General features: G+C 43.4%; 1 long non-coding RNA gene across 1 annotated transcript in view; it reads right to left on the bottom strand.

Moving 5' to 3' along the window:
- The window catches only part of LOC133235671 (uncharacterized), a 34450-nt gene that overhangs the window by 11587 nt on the left and 3005 nt on the right, over positions 1–19858 (bottom strand). Inside the window, exons 2-3 of the long non-coding RNA XR_009732618.1 lie at positions 4626–4795; positions 3475–4052 (exon numbers count right to left, since the gene is read on the bottom strand). This is a non-coding gene — a long non-coding RNA (uncharacterized LOC133235671). The remainder of the gene's footprint in view (positions 1–3474; positions 4053–4625; positions 4796–19858) is intronic.

Here is a 19858-nt window from a genome sequence, read left to right as displayed (position 1 = left end):
ATGGAGATTTTCCCTATCTTGATCTGGGTGGTGGTTGCATAGATGTACAGGGACATAACAACTCATCATGCTCACTTAAAATGTATGTAACTTCCTGTATGTAAAAAAACTTAGAAAAATTAAAAGTTAAAAAGCAGGTGAACCATGGATTCCGGTAGACACAGGCCCTAGTTAATTGTTTATTAACCTTTTATCAATTCTCCTAACTTCTTAAGACCTCAGTTTCTTCAGCTTAAAATGGGACTCATACAATCCACTTCTTTAGTATTGCTGCCAAGCAGTTAGCACAGAGTCTGACATAGAGGAAGACCTGAAAAAAATGAGCTGTGTCATTCTAGTACCCCTCCCTCAATCCTTGGCAAACTCAGGATGACCCCACAAACCAGTACATGTCAGTTCTATGCCACCTCTATTAAGCTTACTGCAAGAGTGAGATTTGGAACATGCTTATTAATGCTATGGGCATGACGTCCCATTGCTGTGCTTTTAACACATTGCTTTTATTTGATCTAATTGCAGCCACAGTGGTTCATCACAAAATTTTATGGCAAGCTTGAAGAAGCCAATGAGTCCCTTCTATGTGTTGGGCAGCATGGCTGCCAGTGCCTGTCAGGCGTCCCAAAGCTGGAGTTTGCTGGAAAAAAAATCCTTTTATTCTGCAACTTTTTCTCTTGAGAACAGTCTTGGAAATGCTGTTGCCAAACACTTGCGATCCTTCATTAATTTATCAAAAAAATCACAGCTTTTGGGGAAGTGTCATTACAAAACAGACTTCTTTATATCCCTCTCCTTTCTTTGCTTTTGATCCCTGAAGTTTTTGTTGAAGCAAAAGGTTATTTGTCATCCCTGGATCCACAGTATGGAGTTTACTGCCCCCGTCTCTGCTCGGCTGAGTTCCCATTTTCCTTTAGGTTTATAGCTCCCTTGATGACAACATGGTCCAATTCCGGAACTTTTCAGTTATGTCTGGTTACCAGAACAGTTCATTCCAAGATATAATATTTAGTATTTTTGTTCAACATTTTAAAAACTGAGTAAGTGTATTGAAGTATAAAAGACATACAGAAAAGTACACAGATCACAACTGTACAGCTCAATGAATTTGCATACGATGAACACATCTGTGTTAACTCTATTCAGACCAAGAAATGAAACAAGACCAAAATCTTAGAACCCTTTCTGTGCCCCTTTGCTATAATTCAGTATTCTACACCCGATAGCCACTATCTTACCTTCCGGAACCACAGCTTTATTTTGCTGCTTTTGGAATTTCACGTGAATGGAATCCAATAGTGTGTATATACTCATGCATCTCGCTTTACCCACTCAACATTTTGTTTTATTGCTGTGTTGTTATAGTTCACTCTCATTACCATATAGTATTCCACTGAAGGTTCTACCACGTTTAATTTTTCTACTCTTCTCATTCTTCATTTAAAAAATTTACCCTTAAGCACAATTCAGAGATTAAACGCAGGCCAGTACTGTGGCCCCCAGCTGCCTAAAGTTGGGAATGCATGGGGTCTTCTTTTAAAACCATCTCAATCCCATTTACAATAGCATTAAAAGATACTCAGGAATAAATTTCATCAAGGAGGTGAAAGATCTCTACACTACAAGTTATAAAAAACTTAAGAAAGCAATTGAAGGTGACTCAAATAAATGGAATGATATCTCTGTTCAAGGAATGGAAGAATTAGTATTTCTAAAATATCCATACTACCCCAAGCCATCTGTAGATTTAATACAATCCTTATGAGATTCCAATGATTTCTTTCACCAAATAGAAAAAACAATCTTGAAGTTTGTATGGAACCACAACAGACTAGGAATAGCCAAAGAAATCCTAAGAAGAACAAAGCTAGAGTCATTACATGTCCTGGTTTTTAACTATACTGCAAAGCTATTATAATCAAAAGAGTATGGTATGGGCATAAAAATAGACATGTAGATCAATGGAACAGAATCAAGAGCCCAAACATAATCTTGTGTATTTATGGACAATTAGCATTTGACAAGGAAACCAAGAAAAAAACGTGGAGAAAAAGCAGTCTCTTCATTCCTAACATAAATTCAGGGAAAATCAAATATTCACATGCAAAAGAGTGACACTAAATCCCTTAAAGCACTCACAAAAATTATCTTAAAATGAATTAAAGATTTAAAAGTAAAACCCCAAACTGTAAAACTCCTAAAATAAAACATAGGAAAAAAGCTTCCTGACATGGGTCTTGTCAATGATTTTTTTGGATATGACACCTAAAGCACAAGCAACAAAAAATAAACAAGTGAGGGGCTTCCCTGGTGGCTCAGTGGTAAAGAATCCTTCTGCTAATGCAGGAGACATGGGTGGGATTCTGATGTGGGAGGATCCCACATGCCATGGAGCAACTAAACCCATGCGCCACAAGTACTGAACCTGTGCCCTAGAGCCTGGGAGCAGCAACTACTGAAGCCCAGGCACCCTAGAGCGTGTGCACTCTGCAACAAGAGAAGCCACCACAATGAGAACCCTGGGCACCACAACTAGAGTAGCCCCCGCCGCAACAACTAGAGAAAAGCCCACGTGCAGCAGTGAAGACCCAGAGCAGGCAAAAATAAATAAATAAAATTAATTACATAAGTAGATAAACAAGTAGGGGCCACATCAAACTAAACACTGCTGCACAGCAAAAGAAACCACCAACAAAATGAAGTGGCAGTCTATACAATGGGAGAAAATACTTGCTAATCACAGATGAAACAAACAGTTATTACACAAAATAGATAAAGAACTCTAACAACTTAACAGCAAAAATATAAGTAATCCAACTTAAAAATGGAAATATAGATGAACCTTGAGGGCACTGAGAAATAAGTCAGACAGAGAGAGACGAATACACAGTGATCTCATTTACATGTGAAATCTATATATATATAATTGAATCACTTTGCTGTACAACTAACACAATACTTTAAAAAACAAAAACACACAGAAGAACAAAAACAAAAACTTCAATATGAAAAAATACTTATAAGAAACAGAGGTCAAATTTATGGTTTCTAACATCAGGAGGTGGGGAATCGGGCTGGAAGAACTGAGTGAAAGTAGTCAAACTTACAGTTATAAGATAAATAAGTCCTGGGGATATAATATACATCATGTCTATAGCTAACAGTGCTATAGCTAAAATATATAAAATTTTGTATATTTGAAAACTGCTGAAAGAGTCCATCTTAAAAGTTCCCAACACAAGCCAAAAAAAAAAAATGTAACTATGTGAAAGGGTGGATGTTAACAGCTTATTGTGCTGATCATTTTCACAGTACAAGCACAAAAAATCCTTGTATTGTATATTTGACTTATGTTTTACGTCAATTGTATCTCAATAACACTGGAAAGAATAGCAAGAGACGACCTCATCCCCACCCTGTTAGAGGCTTCTTCAGGGTTGAAGCCTGAGAGAGGGAGGGAGGAGGCAGTGGTCTCCTTACCTGAATGTCTACATGTTATTGCTGGCGAAGTATCCCTGGCATTGCTGGTTCCCAGTGGCTCCAGTGATGCTGATCACCTCTGTTCCCACAGTGACCACCACAAAGGTGACTGTGTTGAGCTTTCCCCTGTTCCCCTCCAATAAGAGTGACTTCTCCCAGAAGGGTAGCTATGTCTCTTTCTGGCACCAACAGCGATTCATAGTGACAGTGACTTTTCCATGTTGGACATCCAGTTGTGTGAGCCAGTGGCCTCCTGGACAAGTCCTACAGCTCCTTCTCAGACTCTGACCTCCATGCTTTTTCATGCAGAGCTGCAAGAAGAGGTGGTGTCTTCACCTGCCAACTGCAGTGAAGAACAGAGCTTGTCCTGGAGTTGCCCCATCTTTGTCCAACCACTGTACACCATGGCCCCTTCAAGCCCTGCTGTCATGGGCAATCTCTAGACTGGAAGCAGGCACAAGGCTCCTGGCTCAAGTTCACTCCGAAATTTCTCAGCACTCTTCTGTCCAGTGGCTCCATCAGGGGTGCCTATTAGCTTTCACAGTTCGGCAAACAAGCTCTGCTCCTTGGAGGCTTTGCTAATAATCACAAATGGGAGAAGAGGAGAAGCTCACACTGTTACTATTTTAGTACACACAATTGCCAGTTGCTGGCACCCGAATCCCTTTGCCTGCAGGTTTTCCGTGACTACTGGAGCCCACTTGCCCAAGCCTGCAGTAGGCTGAAATTGACAAGGAATAACACTCCAGGATCAGCTCCTTAATCAATGGCTGTCCAGAGCTGGGGAATAAATACCCAGCCTCTTATCTGGAATCTCTGAGGGCATGTTTTCTACTGATATTTCACTATACAGACACCCTTTAAGGGGCTGCCTTCCCTTCCCCTCCTCCCTGTTCCACCCCCGATCCAGGGTTTCCTGGAGCTCCCTACAAATAAACTACTTGCAATAACAGTATTGTTTTCAAGGCAGGGTGGTGGTTTGCTGCTTCAAGGCAAACTCAAGCTAAGACGACCCAGGATTCTCCTGCAATCCCCCTTGCTTGGCTTCAGAATGGGAAAGAAAGGTCCGGAAGTCTTCCTAGTGAGGATGGAATAGCTTTTAAAGAAGGAGAAGGAGGAAGAGGGGAAAAAAGTGAGCTTCCCCCACTTACAGTCTTTTGTTACTTCTTTCCTAGGCTGGTCCTAATGTCCAGTCTTTTAGGCTTCTCTAAGCCACCAAGGATTCACATTCTCATTTTTCTTCATCTTCCACCAGGGACCACTCAGTGGAGCTTAGAATATCCTTGCTTCCCCTTCCCAGTCCTGGATGGCTGGCTGCCTCCTGAAAACAGAACAATTCTTGGCACCCCTAGCAAAGCAAGGGCCTACAAATCGCTCCACTAATGGTCTCCACTGGGATTTCAGAGACAGACTTCCATTGTAAGATTTCTGGGTCAGAAAATTCTGCCAAACTCCCAAATATCCCTCCTGTTGTAAAGCGGGAGAGACCACGATTCTAAATACTCAGGTTTCAAGTTCATATCTGCCTCTACCAGGTCCTCTTGGAAACAGTGAGGTTCACTGATTTGGCACAATTTCAACATGATTTGATTTGCAGGTGGCTGGGGCTACAGCAGGGGTCCCCAGCCTCCAGGACATGGACCAGTACCTCCTGTCAAATTAGCAGCATTAGGTTAGAAATAAAGTGCACAGTAAATGTAATACACTTGAGTCATCCCCAAACCATTCCCCTCCCTGCCCCCCGCTCAGTCCATGGAAAGATTGTCTTTCACGAAAATGGTCCCTGGTGCAAAAAAGGTTGTGGTTTGCTAGGGGTACAGCATTAGGCAGAACCCTCCTCTGCATTCTTGATAGGGGGTCTGAGGTTGGGCGTCAAGGATCCCTGAATACTGCTGGCAAAACTGCCTATGTATTTGTTCACCTGCATTATTCTCAGTAGGTTCATAGCTTCCCAAAACTTCTCAAAGTGGCCTAGGACCCTGTATGTTCATTACTCCCTGTTGGAAGGAGAGTTGATTAGGCAAAAAAATTAGTATTTTTTCTGGCTTCCAGTGTTTCTAGACCAGCTCTACACAGAAGATACCTGTAACCCAATTATGTCCAATTGACCTTATGGCTGGGTTCTACATCATCAGTTCAGTTCAGTTCAGTCACTCAGTCGTGTCTGACTCTTTATGACCCCATGGACCACAGCACACCAGGCCTCCCTGTCCATCACCAACTCCCGGAGTTTACCCAAACTCATGTCCATTGAGTTGGTGGTGCCATCCTACCATCTTATCCTTTGTCATCCCCTTCTCTTCCTGCCTTCAGCATCAGGGTCTGCCTTTCCCAGCATCAGGCTCTTTTCAAATGGGTCAGCTCTTTGCATCATGTGGCCAAAGTATTGTAGTTTCAGCTTCAACATCAGTCCTTCCACTGAACACCCAGGACTGATTTCCTTTAAGATGGACTGGTTGGATCTCCTTGCAGTCCAAGGGACTCTCAAGAGTGTTCTCCAACACCACAGTTCAAAAGCATCATTCTTCAGTGCTTAGCTTTTTTTATAGTCCAACTCTCACATCCATACATGACTACTGGAAAAACGATAGACTTGAGTAGATGGACTTTTGTTGGCAAAGTAATGTCTCTGCTTTTTAATATGCTGTCTAGCTTGGTCATAACTTTTCTTCCAAGAAATAAGCGTCTTTTAATTTCATGGCTGCAGTCACCATCTGCACCATGATTCACCCCAAACAACATAAGCTCAACTCCAGAAAACCTGGAGGAGTAATATAAGGCTCTTCCAAGAGGACATGAAGGGGCAACAAAGAATGAATCACACTACATCACATGTGCTAACTTTCCTCTCTAGACATTTCTTTTCCCAAATTCTCACTCAGAAGCAGCTGCTCCCCCACTCCAAGGCTCCTTTTCCTGCCTCTTCCTAAAGCTATCTCTTACCCACTTGTCTCACCTTTTCTACCCCTTATTCCCAAGTAACTTGGAGACTTTTCAGATGTAAATCTACTTGGCCTCTCTAACTGTTTACCATTATCCTCTCAACTTATTAACAGGGCAGCTCAAGAAGGGGGTGAAGAGGTTCAGACTCCAAATTGCAATTCTCTGCTGATCCCAAAGAAATCCATCTTTGCTGGAGAAATACCTGCCTATTTGCTTTAGATCAATACCTATAAGGAAGGGAAGTTTCAGGACTTTAGTGGCGGTCCAGTTGGTAAGACTCAATGCTTTCACTGCAGGGGCCACAGGTTTGATTCCTCGTCAGTGAACCAAGATCCCACGTGTCAAGTAGTATGGCCAAAAGATTTTTTAAAAGAAGAAGAAGAAGGTGCTGAGAAGCACAGCACAGAAGTTTGTAAAAGGTAGTGAAGGAAAGTATAAATAAGTAACTCTGTTCCTTTTGTACACTTATTGGGTAGCTAGAAATTAAATTGAATAACTAGTTCCTTTAAAACTTAAAAAAAAAAAAAGTGAGGCAGATCTATTTGACTGCTAGAGAAAGTTAGCAGTTGACCCTGATGCTGGGAAAGATTGAGGACAGAACAAGAAAAGGGCAACAGACGATGAGATGGTTGGACAGCATCACCAATTCAATGGACGTGAGTTTGAGCAAACTCCAGGAGACAGTGAAGGACAGGGAAGCCTGGCATGCTGCAGTCCATGGAGTTTACAAAGAGTTAGATGTGACTGAGTGACTGAACAACAGAAAAAGACAGAACAAGCAGGGAGAAGGCTAGGGTGAGGCCAGTCTAGGGACGACCTGCAAGACACTGAGAGTGTTTAAGAGTGAAATGCCTGGGGCACAAAACTTAAGGAAGTACTCACCTTCAGGGTTGTACAAGTGCAGGACCCTGTACCAGTGGGCACCTAGGAGTGAGTGCCTCAAATTTTGCACCCTAGCTGCCTTACTCAGTTCCCTCTCATCCTAGCCCTGACGTTCAATGAAAACAAATAAAGCAGGATTATCCCACACACTGCATTACGATCTTACATGTAAACACTCTACATGCACATTAAATATATATGAATATCTTGTTGGGATCTGGACTGGTTGTGACAAAACAGTCATGAGGTTAGTTCCCAAGAGTGGGATTGGAGGGAGGTAAGAAGACCTTCCCTCCTAACTTAACCCATTTCTGCAGTTTGAAGTTTCAAAATAACAGTCTTTTAGGGCTTTAGTAATTTTAGACAAACCAGGAAAATAAATAGAATAATAAATCATATTACATGTCAAAGGCCTGCAAAAAAAATATTAAAAGAAAACAGATTGTCACGGGTTTCTTCTTGTGGTCAAATGCAAATGGTGAAAATTGAGACACGTGTGGAGGATTCTTTACCCTGATTTCAAAGCACCCTCACTCAGGCTGTTTCTCTCTGAGAGTGAACACAGCATGGCCACCCACCTCTGATTCATCCAGTGTAAGGTTTGCTTTGCCAGCACATTTAAGTCAGCATTCCCCTAGGACATACAGCAAGGGGCTGGGTGCTGGTTTTCCCTTTCTCGCCCCTAAAACAGGGTTGGATAAAAATGACACTCAGTCCTGCTCTGTATGGAAGGTCAGAGAAAGAACAGGCAGAACAGGCCAAAATCAGGAAATTTAGAATGTCTGGCCAGTTGGTACACCTGGACAAGCTTTTAGCTGTTAGTGAAGAAGTCCACCAATTAGACTCCTTTTTTTTCCAGACTCTAAACTTTCTTGTTAGTCAAATATATCCACCCATCTTATCCAGCTTTTTCAGAGAAACATTTTTTAAAATCCAAGCAGAACAGAAGATAATTCCAAGCTGAGCAGAAAAGCATAACTTCACTCTCTTCCTGCTTGGCATCCTCTGCACTTCCCTAGTACCTGACATAACCTGCCCTAGACCAGTGCTCAAGCTTCTGTACCATTTCCATCATTCTTGGGTCCAGACAGCAGGAAACAGACCAACCCTACTGCCCAAGATCTGGTTACCAAGACCTCGGAGGACTATGAGCCTGGTGACCATACCCCAGACACCCCAGGGCAGAGATTCTCAGTTTGGGGTGACTTGTAACCCAGGAGATGTCGGGAGATATTTTCAGATGTCAAATTTTTAGGGGGAAATATTGGCATCTGGTTAATGTAGGCCAGGGATGATGCTAAACATCCCATAATGCACAGGACAGTTCCTCCAAAACCAGAGTAATCTGGCCCCAAATATCTGTAGTGCTGAGGTTGAGAAACCCTGCCCTAGAGTCTTGCTACACAAAGGGCTGTCCATGGACCAGCAGCATCGACATCCCTTGGGATGTGTCTCATTTGAGGATAGGCTAGTGTGAGGGTCAGCAAACTCTGTAAAGAGGCAGATAGCAAATATCGCAGGTTTTGAGAGCCAGCCAATCTCAGCTGGAACTATTCAAGTGTAACTACTCAGCTAGGCATTTGAAGCATGGAAGCAGTCCACACCCCACAGAAGTGCCTTTCACTTTGCTCACATTTTATTGGCCAACACAAGCCACATGTCTATGCATAACTTAAAGACGGAGGGGATCTGTGCCCAGAAGGACAACAATTCCTAATGACTACCCAGATCCTCCTCGGAAATTCTAGCCCTGTGCCTGTCTATCATTCCATCAGGGATTTAAATAGACTTTGGCAGAGTTACATCCTAAGTTTGGCCTGGATCATTTAGTGATGACCTCATACCCTCCTCACACTTTTCTAAGGAAAAACAGCACAAACATTCATGGACACAAATGCCTGCTCTATGCCAGCACTTAACATACCTCATACCTTTCCAACCTCAAGAGAGTTTCAGGAGGTGGGTGTCACCTGATTTTTCCAGATGAAGAGATAGAGAGGGGATGTGGCTTATCCAAGACCAGCTGGTAGCTGATAGGGTTAGGACTCAAACTCAGGTCTGATCTCAAAGCCCACACATTTTAATATATTCATGACCAGATATTTTTTGAAAATCTACTGGATGCCAGGCATTGTATCTACTTTTGTGTTTTAATCCCCACAATAACCCTATGAAGTATCATTAGCCCCATTTTATTGATAAAGAGAAAGGGGGCAGGAAGTTCTGTAAGTCCAAGGTCACATATTCACTAATGGAACCAAAATTCTAACCCAGATCAATTGACTTCTAATAATTTATATTACTAGGACGTCAGTTCTGTAACTGAGGTCCTAGGGCCCTGCTCGTATTCCCTTAGACTTTACCATGTCACGGTCATCAGCTAACTTCAAGCTATTAGGACCTGCATCTCTTTGCCTAATGCTTTTCTCAGAAGCCACACAAGGGATGCTGCTCTGTCTGTGCTCACAGAAGCTCACCAAAGCCAGGAAACAACCACCACAGGGCCAGCTTCCCTCCCCACCCAGCTCTCAACCAAACACTAATGCAGTGAGTGTACCCCAGCTCCCAGGCCTCCTAGGTGCAGTAACTCTGGGGCTCTAGTTACCAGAGCCCTCAGTGGCTACAGCTCCAGTCACCAGTAGCAGCTGACTTGATCATGCATCTTTTAATGGCTGCCACCTCAGGCTGTCAGATTCAATAAAAATTATAGGACCCCCAGTTAAATTTGAACTTCAGATAAAACTGATTTTTTTCATATCAGTATGCCCCAGGCAACATTTGGGATATACCCTAAAAAAAAAAAATTCACGTCTAAAAAATATTGTATATGACATGCTTATACTTTAAAAATTACTTATTTATCTGAAATTCACACTTAACTGGGGTCCTGTACTTTATCCAACAATCTTCTGTCACCCCTTCCAGTGTCTTAGGCCGCCTTCCCCATTTGCGTTGCCACACACATGGCTTGCACTTGCATTTGGTCTCAGAGTCTGTGCTGGGGGACCTCAAACTAAGATGGAGGCTGCTATAATGAGAAGAAAAACACACTGGTCCACAGCAGAGGTTTTACTAGTGTTTTAAGGTCCATCTGGACTCCTAGGGAGCCAGGACAATGGGGTGTTCAGCCATCCTCTACAAGACCCATTTGAATCTAGCTTAGTTGACCCTTGAACAACCCAGGTTTGAACTGGCTGGGTCTACCTATAAGCAGATTCTTTTCAACTATAAATACTGCAGCACTGCAAGATCCAAGACCGGTTGAATTCTAAGACACAGAACCACAGATACAGAGAAACCACCCATAGGGAGGGCTCACGATAAACTATAGGCAGATTTTCCACTTTGCAGAGGATTGGCAACCCTCACCACCATGTTGTTCAGGATCACTACATAGAGGAGAGAAACCTTCCTTCTACATCACCAGTGCAACCACAACTTGGTGCTTCCCATGGGAAGTAGCCCTTTATCCCATCTTTGTATGCTCTGCCCATAGCACTGAGAGATGCAGAAATTTCTAGACACCTTGTTATCTGGGATTCCCTCCATTGCTTTCAGCATCAATCAGACAGATAAACATTCAGGATTACGTGGACCAGATTCTATTGTCACTGAACGGCCATTCCACCCTTCCTTGCTAACATACCTTCAAAGCAGCTACATCTTTCAGAAGAAACCCAAGCCATCCCCAGAGTGTGGCTCATTTTCAGTTAAAGGCAACCGTGGCATCTCCATTATCATTACCAATAAATGGTTTAGAATGGATATGAGTGGCAAAGTCATCCAGGGGAACAGGAAAGGGCATGTGGGAAACACACCTTTGCTTAGGAAATGAGACATGTGTAGTAGATGCTGGGTGTGTCACCCAGGCCCCCCTTCAGGGCAGAAGCCCTCACTCTTGCGCCTTCCAAGAGGTCTATGGCCAAGGTTCAGCAACCTTAACCTCCAGCGACCAGTCCACATAGAGGTGCAGCATCTTGCCTCAACTTGGGGAACTCTGAGGATCCAACCAACTCCAGGATGCCCTGTGGGGTTAGCTGAGGCCTCTGCTGCTCAGTTTCTCTCACTGGGCAGTCCTGCCCATCACTCCTGCCCATCAGGACCTGCTCCTGAGAGCAATCACTCATATTTGCATCACCCGTGTATGCAAATTTCCATCTCAGGAACTGCTGTAAGTCAACACAGGAGAAGCAAGTTCCATTTTCACTAGAAGATGTTGCTTTCTGCACATAGAACTACAGAGCCCCGAGGTGACCAGGAAAGGAACCTACGTAGAGACAAATCAACAATCTGAGGATGAGGGAGCAAAAAGATGGTAAGAACCTGCGTCTTTAATAATGTCTCAGAGCTACTAAATTAAGCAACTCAACAACTGCCCTACATCTCGGCTTCTGGGTATGCCACCTAATAAATATTCCTTGTCAATCCAGTTAACGATACTGTACTGTATATTTGAAAGATGCTAAGAAAGTAGAGCTTAAACATTTTTATCATAAGAAAAAACATAACTGTGTAGTGATGGATGGTAACTGAACTTACTCTGGTAATCATTTCACAATATACACAAATATCAAATCATTGTGTTACACACCTAAAATTAACACAGTGTTATATGTCAATTATGTCTCAATTTTTAAAAATGTAATAGAATATTCCTTGTTGATAAAGCCTCTTATAGTTGGGTCTTGCAGCCAAAATCATCTGAAATCATATACAGCCTAGGAGTAGTATGCAAAGGGAAGTACTCCAAAACAAAGAAGAAATGGTGCTGAGAAACAGAGTGGGTTCCAGAAATCCAGCACTTAGGTGACCAGCCAGGACACTCCTCCACTTCAGGTGAAGTCCTCTCACCTAAACCCACTGTGACTTCTCTTCTTTTTGTGCCACTGTTGGCCAGTAAAGCCATAGACTAAGAAGTAGAGGGTGTTTGTACACAATTCCTGTGCACGTTCCTGAAAAAGAAGAAAGTTCCAGACAGTCCTTTGACACCTTATAATTCACGTACCAACTAAGCCTCTATTTTGCTTTCCTTCTTTTTCTTGTTATTTAGAAAAACGGAGCAGAGAAACATGTCAGACCAGGAAAGGCTAAATCATCCCAAGTGGTGTCTACCTCGTAAATACTATGAAATACTATGAGAAGCTCAAAAAATATTTACACAGTTTTGCCCCCTTGTGATAAAATAAACTACTCAGCTGCATCCCTAACCGTGAGACATGTTAGTGACTCTCTAGAAAGTCAGAGGTGTCTTTGGCACATGAGTTGTTGTCTCTGAGCTAAAGATCAGACAACCTGCACACTAAGTAGCTGTCATGAAATGCATGTTTGTGTCACCCCCAAATGCATATGTGAAGCTTAAATTCTCAAGGTGATGGTTTATGGAGAGTGAGTCTCTGGGAGGTAATCAGATCATGAGGGTGGAGCCCTTGTAATAAGATTGGTGCCCTTAAAGGAAAAGACTTGACAGAACTTGCTTTAATCTCTCTCTCTTCTATCTCTATCTCATATTCATGTGAGGATGAGCAAGAAGGCAACTGTCTATGAGGTAGAAAGTGGGGCCTTACCAGACATCAGAACTGTTAGCATCTTAATCCTGGACTTTTCAGCCTCTGAAACCATGAGAAATAAATGTTTTGTTTGAGCCAGACTGTCTGTGATATTTTTTCTGTAGCAGCCCCAAACTGACAAAGACAATAGCCAAACACACAACTCAAGCCTGTGGTTTCTCCTGTCTGAGTTCATCACCACATATAGTTATGTTTTTTCCACCAGTTGCTGCTAAGTTGCCTCAGTCGTGTCTGACTCTGTGTGACCCCATAGACAGCAGCCCACCAGGCTCAGCCATCCCTGGGATTCTCCAGGCAAGAACACAGGAGTGGGTTGCCATTTCCTTCTCCAATGCATGAAAGTGAAAGGTGAAAGTGAAGTCGCTCTGTCGTGTCTGACTCTTAGCGACCCCATGGATTGCAGCCTACCAGGCTCCTCCATCCATGGGATTTTCCAAGCAAGAGTACTGGAGTGGGGTGCCATTGCCTTCTCCGTTCCACCAGTTATATAGAAGATTTTCTTTTTTATCTTTGTGACCCCATGGACAGCAGCACACCAGGTTTCCTTGTCCTTCACTACCTCCCCGAGCTTGCTGAAACTCATGTCCATTGAGTCGATGATGCCATCCAACCATCTCATCCTCTGTCGCCCCCTTCTCCTCTTGCTCTCAGTCTTTCCCAGCATCAGGGTCTTTTTCAATGAGTCAGCTCTTCACATCTGGACATGACTTGGCAACTGAACAACAACAACAAATACAGACAATTAAGATCAAGGATCTGGAATCAAAAACCTTAGGTTAAGTCCTAGACCTGGGTAAGTTATTTAATTCTTCTCAACTTATTTCATATCTATAAAATGGGAAAATTAATAGCACCAGTCAGCTTAGGCTAAATTATGATGCAGTAACAAACAACTTCCAAATCACACTGGCTTGTAACAAGAAAAGGTTATGGCTTGCTAGACTCACATGTTGATTTGGGCTAGACATGGCTTGGCTTCATGGGATCTTTATTCTGTGATGCAGGCTACAGCCTGCATTTGGGACACTGTCAATCTTGTGGTGGAGGAAAAGTGACCCTAGCAGAACCACATCATGACTGTGAAAGCTTCTGCTTAGAAGTCATGCTGCTGCTGCTGCTACTAAGTCACTGCAGTCGTGTCCGACTCTGTGCAACCCCATAGACGGCAGCCCACCAGGCTCCCCCATCCCTGGGATTCTCCAGGCAAGAATACTGGAGTGGGTTGCCATTTCCTTCTCCAATGCATGAAAGTGAAAAGTAAAAGTGAAGTCGCTCAGTTGTGTCTTAGCGTCCCCACGGACTGCAGCCTACCAGGCTCCTCTGTTCATGGGATTTTCCAGGCAAGAGTACTGGAGTGGGTTGTCATTGCCTTCTCCAGAAATCATGCTACACAACCCCAAACTTGACACATAGCCAAGACTGAAACAATAAGGTAGAAATTTAAATTCTCCCATGGGGAGGAGAGGCCAATGTTTTGAATAATAATATAATCTATTAAACAAACAAACACAACTCTTATAGGGATCCAAGGTTAGGGGCACATCAAAGTATTTGAAAGGTTAGGTATTATAAATATTAGGGTCACCATTTTAAGTTCTAAGTTACTTAGAACAAGAAAGTTTTAAAAAGGTGCTCTCCTATTCAGTAATTACTTAGATTAAGCCTTTGGAAGTTCTAACTCTATTTAGAGACTATGTGGACTATTAGGTACAATGAATATGTGAGCAAGTAAATAAAGTTGATTCAACTGTAAAATGGGAATAGAAGTCATCTCTACCTTGTAGGGATGCTAGGAAGATGAAATGAGAAAATCCAGACAGTGGTCCATGAAAGATGGCTGCAAATTCTTGGTGAATTTTCCCATTGAAAGTGCAGTCTAATTGCCTTCACCTTCAATCAGCTGATTTTCATGACCCACAGAATATGGAGGAAGTTTCAGGCATTCTGAGGTCATGAGAAGCCTTGCAACTTTACCCAGCCCTCTTAGAACACTTGGTTCTTGGAGCCCTGAGCTGCCATATAAAGAGGAAAGGTGTCCAGCTGAACCCTGTTTTCCCTGGCTCGAGTGTCAGGTATTTGAGTAAAGCCATCTTGAAGCCATGTAGAGCATAAGACCCACCCAGCTAAGCCCTGCCTAAATTCCTGGCCCACAAAATCATCAGACAATAAAATGGTTGTTTGAGCCAGTAAGTATTAGGGTAGTTTGCAATCCAGCAATATATAACCAGAACACATACAAGCCTATAGCACTGTATCTGACTCATAGTTGATTCAGAAAATATTCTAGTATCGTTAGATTGTGGTGAACTCTCAATTCATTTTTCCCATTGAGTTTGGAACCCTGTGACTTCGAACTGAGGAAAGGAGGTAAAGACACATCTTGAGTCAAATGTTTCCCAGGGAGTTTCCTCAACTTCCCCTAAATGTAAAGAAAAGAGGAGGAATATCTCTAAGGTCCATAAAGGGAGTTTTAAACATGTAAGACTCCTAACTTGAGGAATATCAGAAATCTCATGACTTCCCTTAAGTATGCTTATGTCTAAACCTTTGAAGGAAGTAAAAATTCAACATTTTAAATTCCCTTAAAACTTCAGGTAAAATTGCCACATGGACACGATAACCTGTGTTGACCTGGTGGGGAAACGTGCCCGTTGGCAACCACCATGAACCTTCAGGAGACTGTGTACCTCATTTGGAGAAGTACTGCTCTAGAGTGGAGAGTTGGAAAATTGCCCTATTCAAGAATAACTAAGCAGATAACGTCTGGGTTGGCACTATTCCTTTTACTGTCAATCTGTTCTCTTAACGTGAGGATCTGGCCATCTGAGATGGAGGTTGAGACAGCAATGCCACGAGTTCACCAAATTCTACCTCCTTTTCACTTGGGACTAAAGCTAGAGTATATTTTTCAGTGTCCCCTGCAGAGATATTGTGGGAAGGGGGGCCCCCTCCAGCGCCCCAAGAGTGGGCTCTTGTCTAACACTCAGAAAAGCACTGTCCAAGGAGATACATGCTGACAAAGCAAGAGACTTTATTGGAAAACAGCACCCGGGTGAAGAGCAGCAGGGTAAGGGAACTCAGAACTGCTCTGCCTCGTGGCTCGCGGTCTCAGGTTTTATGGTGATAGGATTAGTTTCTGGGTTGTCTTTGGCCAATCATTCTGACTCAGAGTCCTTCCTGGTGATGCATGCATTGCTCAGCCAAGATGGATGCCATTAAGAAGGATTCTGGGAGGTGGTCGGACCTGTGGTGTCTCCTTTTGACCTTTCCCAAACTCTTCCAGTTGGTGGTGGCTTATTAGTTCTTTGTTTCTTACCAGGACCTCCTGCTGTAAAACCATCCAGGCAAATGGTTACTATGGCAGCTGGTCAGGGTGGGCAGTTTCAGTCAGTGTGCTTCCCCTAACAGAGAGATGGGACCATGTGACAGATCTGGTCCATGGAATATAGACAACAGTGACAGACACCCCTTCCCAGCCTGGCCCCTGGTAGATTTGCTATGTGACTTTTCATGCTTTTTTCCCCAGACATTAAGGGGAGAACTCTGAGACCCTAAGGGATGAAAAACCCAAAGATGGAGAGAGCCTGGATCCCTGAATGACTGAGTGGAACAGATGTTCACTTCTCAGCTCCACCTGTATTGGACTATGACCTGGGAGAGAGATAAGCCTTTAGTATGTCGCACCATGAGGCTGAGGTGTATTTGTTACAGGAATGTGTTATCTAACATAAAGGTATGGGGTGGAGAGAGTGTTGTGCTCTTCTCCTGTCTCCATGAAGAGCAAACTGGAGAGTCAGAGCACCTTTGTCAGAGAATTTACAGACAGAAGTTAAACTGTGTCATAACTCCCAGAAGAAAGGAAAGAGACTCAGAAGGCTGGCCCTGCCTTCCCTGGTCTCCTAAGAGTACGAAGCAAGAATCTTCTGTTCTCTTTCTCTCTGCAGGGGAACAGCAGGCAGATATCTAACACATCATGTTCTGCTGGCTCCACTGACAAGGAGACGAAATTCTATCACTCAGCCGACAGGAGACCTCACAGGTGACTAATTTAATCCCTGAGGCCTCTTTAGAAGGAGAAATGTCTCCTTTCTCAGCAACTCCTCCCTTTCCTTAGCCTGATTTCCACGAAGCAAGAGAGTCCCTTGCGCTCAGATCAGCTCAGCAGGGAACACATATTCTTGGAGTGATTCTTCCACAATTTGGTGGGCTGAATTGAATAGCCATTTATTAGTATTCGAAAATAGTGCCTTTGGCATAACACAGCCTTGGGACTACACCCTGGAAATCACTCCATCCTGCACATAGCAGGGTTTTGAGAGGGGTAGGATATACCAGGACCTGGGCAGGACCAAGTGAGATGAAAAGCTTTGGTAGAGGAAGAAATTAGCATCTGCTACTGCCTTCTTCACCTTTGGGCACTGGGATATCCTTGGTCATCATTTCTTGGAGACTGAAATCCCAGAGGTTAATGTAGTGGTTGACTTAGAAAAACAGAGAGCTCAAATCTAGAGATCACATAGACCAAGGTTTGTCTCTCAGCTTTAGCATGTACTACCAGCTGTGTAGGGTGGTGGGCAGGGGGGGCTTCCCTGGTAACTCAGCTGGTAAAGAATCTGCCTGCAATGCAGGAGACCCCAGTTCGATTCCTGGGTTGTGAAGATCCACTGGAGAAGGGACAGGCTACCCATGCCAATATTCTTGGGCTTCCCTGTGGCTCAGCTGGTAAAGAATTCACCTGCAATGTGGGAGACCTGGGTTCGATCCCTGGGTTGGGAAGATCCCCTGGAGAAGGGAACAGCTACCCACTCCAGTATTCTGGCCTGAGAAGTCCATGGACTAAACAGTCCATGGGTTGCAAAGAGTTGGACACGACTGAGTGACTTTCACTTTCACCAGCTTAGCAATATAACTCAGCTTCTCTGAGTCCCTCTTTTTACACCAAGAAAATAAGGGCTGATGAAACCTAACTCACAGCATCCTTAGGAATGGAAAATGAAATAGTGAGTAAAATGTCTGGCATTTAGTCGCCCTTGCTTCTGACCCGTCTTCAATATATGGGACTGGGACCACACCTTTTGGGATCTTCAAAGTCCCTACTCTCTTTGAATCCTTGAAATTGACCTCACCATCTTGTTGCTCCTCACTGACCGCTGTATGACATTTGCAGTGGAAAGAAGCTAGGAAAACAAGCTTGAGATTTCAGAGTAAAAGCCACTGCAGACCTGGTAACTAGAGCCACATAGTACCTTAGGGGTTCAGATCAGATCAGATCAGTCACTCAGTCGTGTCCGACTCTTTGCGACCCCATGAATCGCAGCACGCCAGGCCTCCCTGTCCATCACCAACTCCCGGAATTCACCCAGACTCACATCCATCAAGTCAGTGATGCCATCCAGCCATCTCATCCTCTGTCGTCCCCTTCTCCTCCTGCCCCCAATCCCTCCCAGCATCAGAGTCTTTTCCAATGAGTCAACTCTTCACATGAGGTGACCAAAGTACTGGAGTTTCAGCTTTAGCATCATTCCTTCCAAAGAAGTCCCAGGGCTGATCTCCTTCAGAATGGACTGGTTGGATCTCCTTGCAGTCCAAGGGACTCTCAAGAGTCTTCTCCAACACCATAGTTCAAAAGCATCAATTCTTTGGTGCTCAGCCTTCTTCACAGTCCAACTCTCACATCCATACATGACCACAGGAAAAACCATAGACTTGACTAGACGAACCTTCGTTGGCAAAGTAATGTCTCTGCTTTTGAATATCCTATCTAGGTTGGTCATAACTTTCCTTCCAAGGAGCATGCAGCCATGAAATTAAAAGATGCTTACTCCTTGGAAGGAAAGTTATGACCAACCTTAGGGGTTAGCACCCCCATTTAATGCTTAAAAGAGCCCTTGTATAATACCTAATCCTCACACCACCCCAATCTCTACACTGCACTATAGAAATAGGAGAAAACCAGAGGCTGGCTAGCAAACCATATATTTTCCTGTCATATCTAAAATGCATAGCCAGGATACATATAGATAGCATGTACCCTTCTACTGTCCAGTCCTCTACCTGTGGCAGACATCACAAATCAACCACAGCACTCTTTCCCACTGATCCAAGACAAAGCATCAGAATCCTTCCCCACAGAGTAATCCAGCAGATACCACCAATCAGTCAGAAATATCATGCAAGTAGGAACCTATTCATCAAACCATAAACATTCACCCTCTGGAGTGGCTGAGCCACAAAGGTGAGCAAGGAGCCAGAGAGAGACAGTGAGGAGGAAACCAAAACTGAGCTGCCAAGTGCTCACAGGAACCCATTTGCAAATGCTAAGAAAATCTGGATGAAACCATGCAATCAGCCATGGAATCCAGGTTCGAATGACTCGTTCCAAAGCATAGTCTGCACTTTCTCTGTATTGCTTTACTGGGCATTGATTTCCCTAGAGTAAGGTGGTTTTCTCTAGAGAATGAGCAAAGCATGCAAAGAGGGGGGTCATTTTCACACATTTCCAGGCATTGTTAACCAATCTGCTAACTAAACACAGGTGTCAGCAACACCAGTTAACCAAAGCTCATCTCACCTCCAGATCTGTTAACAAGACAGTGACATATAGCTCAGGGCGTTAAATCTTCCAAGGCAGGAATCCTTGTCTTTGGTGAACAGCCATGAATCAACTAAACAGGATATGCCAGGATGTTTAAGAAGGCCATATATTTATTTACGAGTGAATGACCAGTTCAGTATTTCTGCCAGTTACCTTTATGGTTTTTATGAGATTTGGATAACGCTTATTTATCGCCCATACAGTTTTCCACTCACAATGGAGCTCTGTTGGACATTTAAAGACATTTCTAAATGTTTTCTGCTGGTCTCTCTGGAATGAATAAAGGAATCTTTTTTCTTTGGGTTTCTCCAAGGAACTCATGCAAAGCTAATTTGGATGATAAAATGATATCATTTCAAACATCTTCATGCATGGATTATATTATTTGAAACTTTTC

This window comes from Bos javanicus, chromosome 22, assembly GCF_032452875.1.
Source record: "Bos javanicus breed banteng chromosome 22, ARS-OSU_banteng_1.0, whole genome shotgun sequence".
NCBI lineage: Eukaryota > Metazoa > Chordata > Mammalia > Artiodactyla > Bovidae > Bos > Bos javanicus.
Note: the sequence above shows the minus strand (reverse complement) of the source record. Positions and strands in the feature narration are given on the sequence as shown.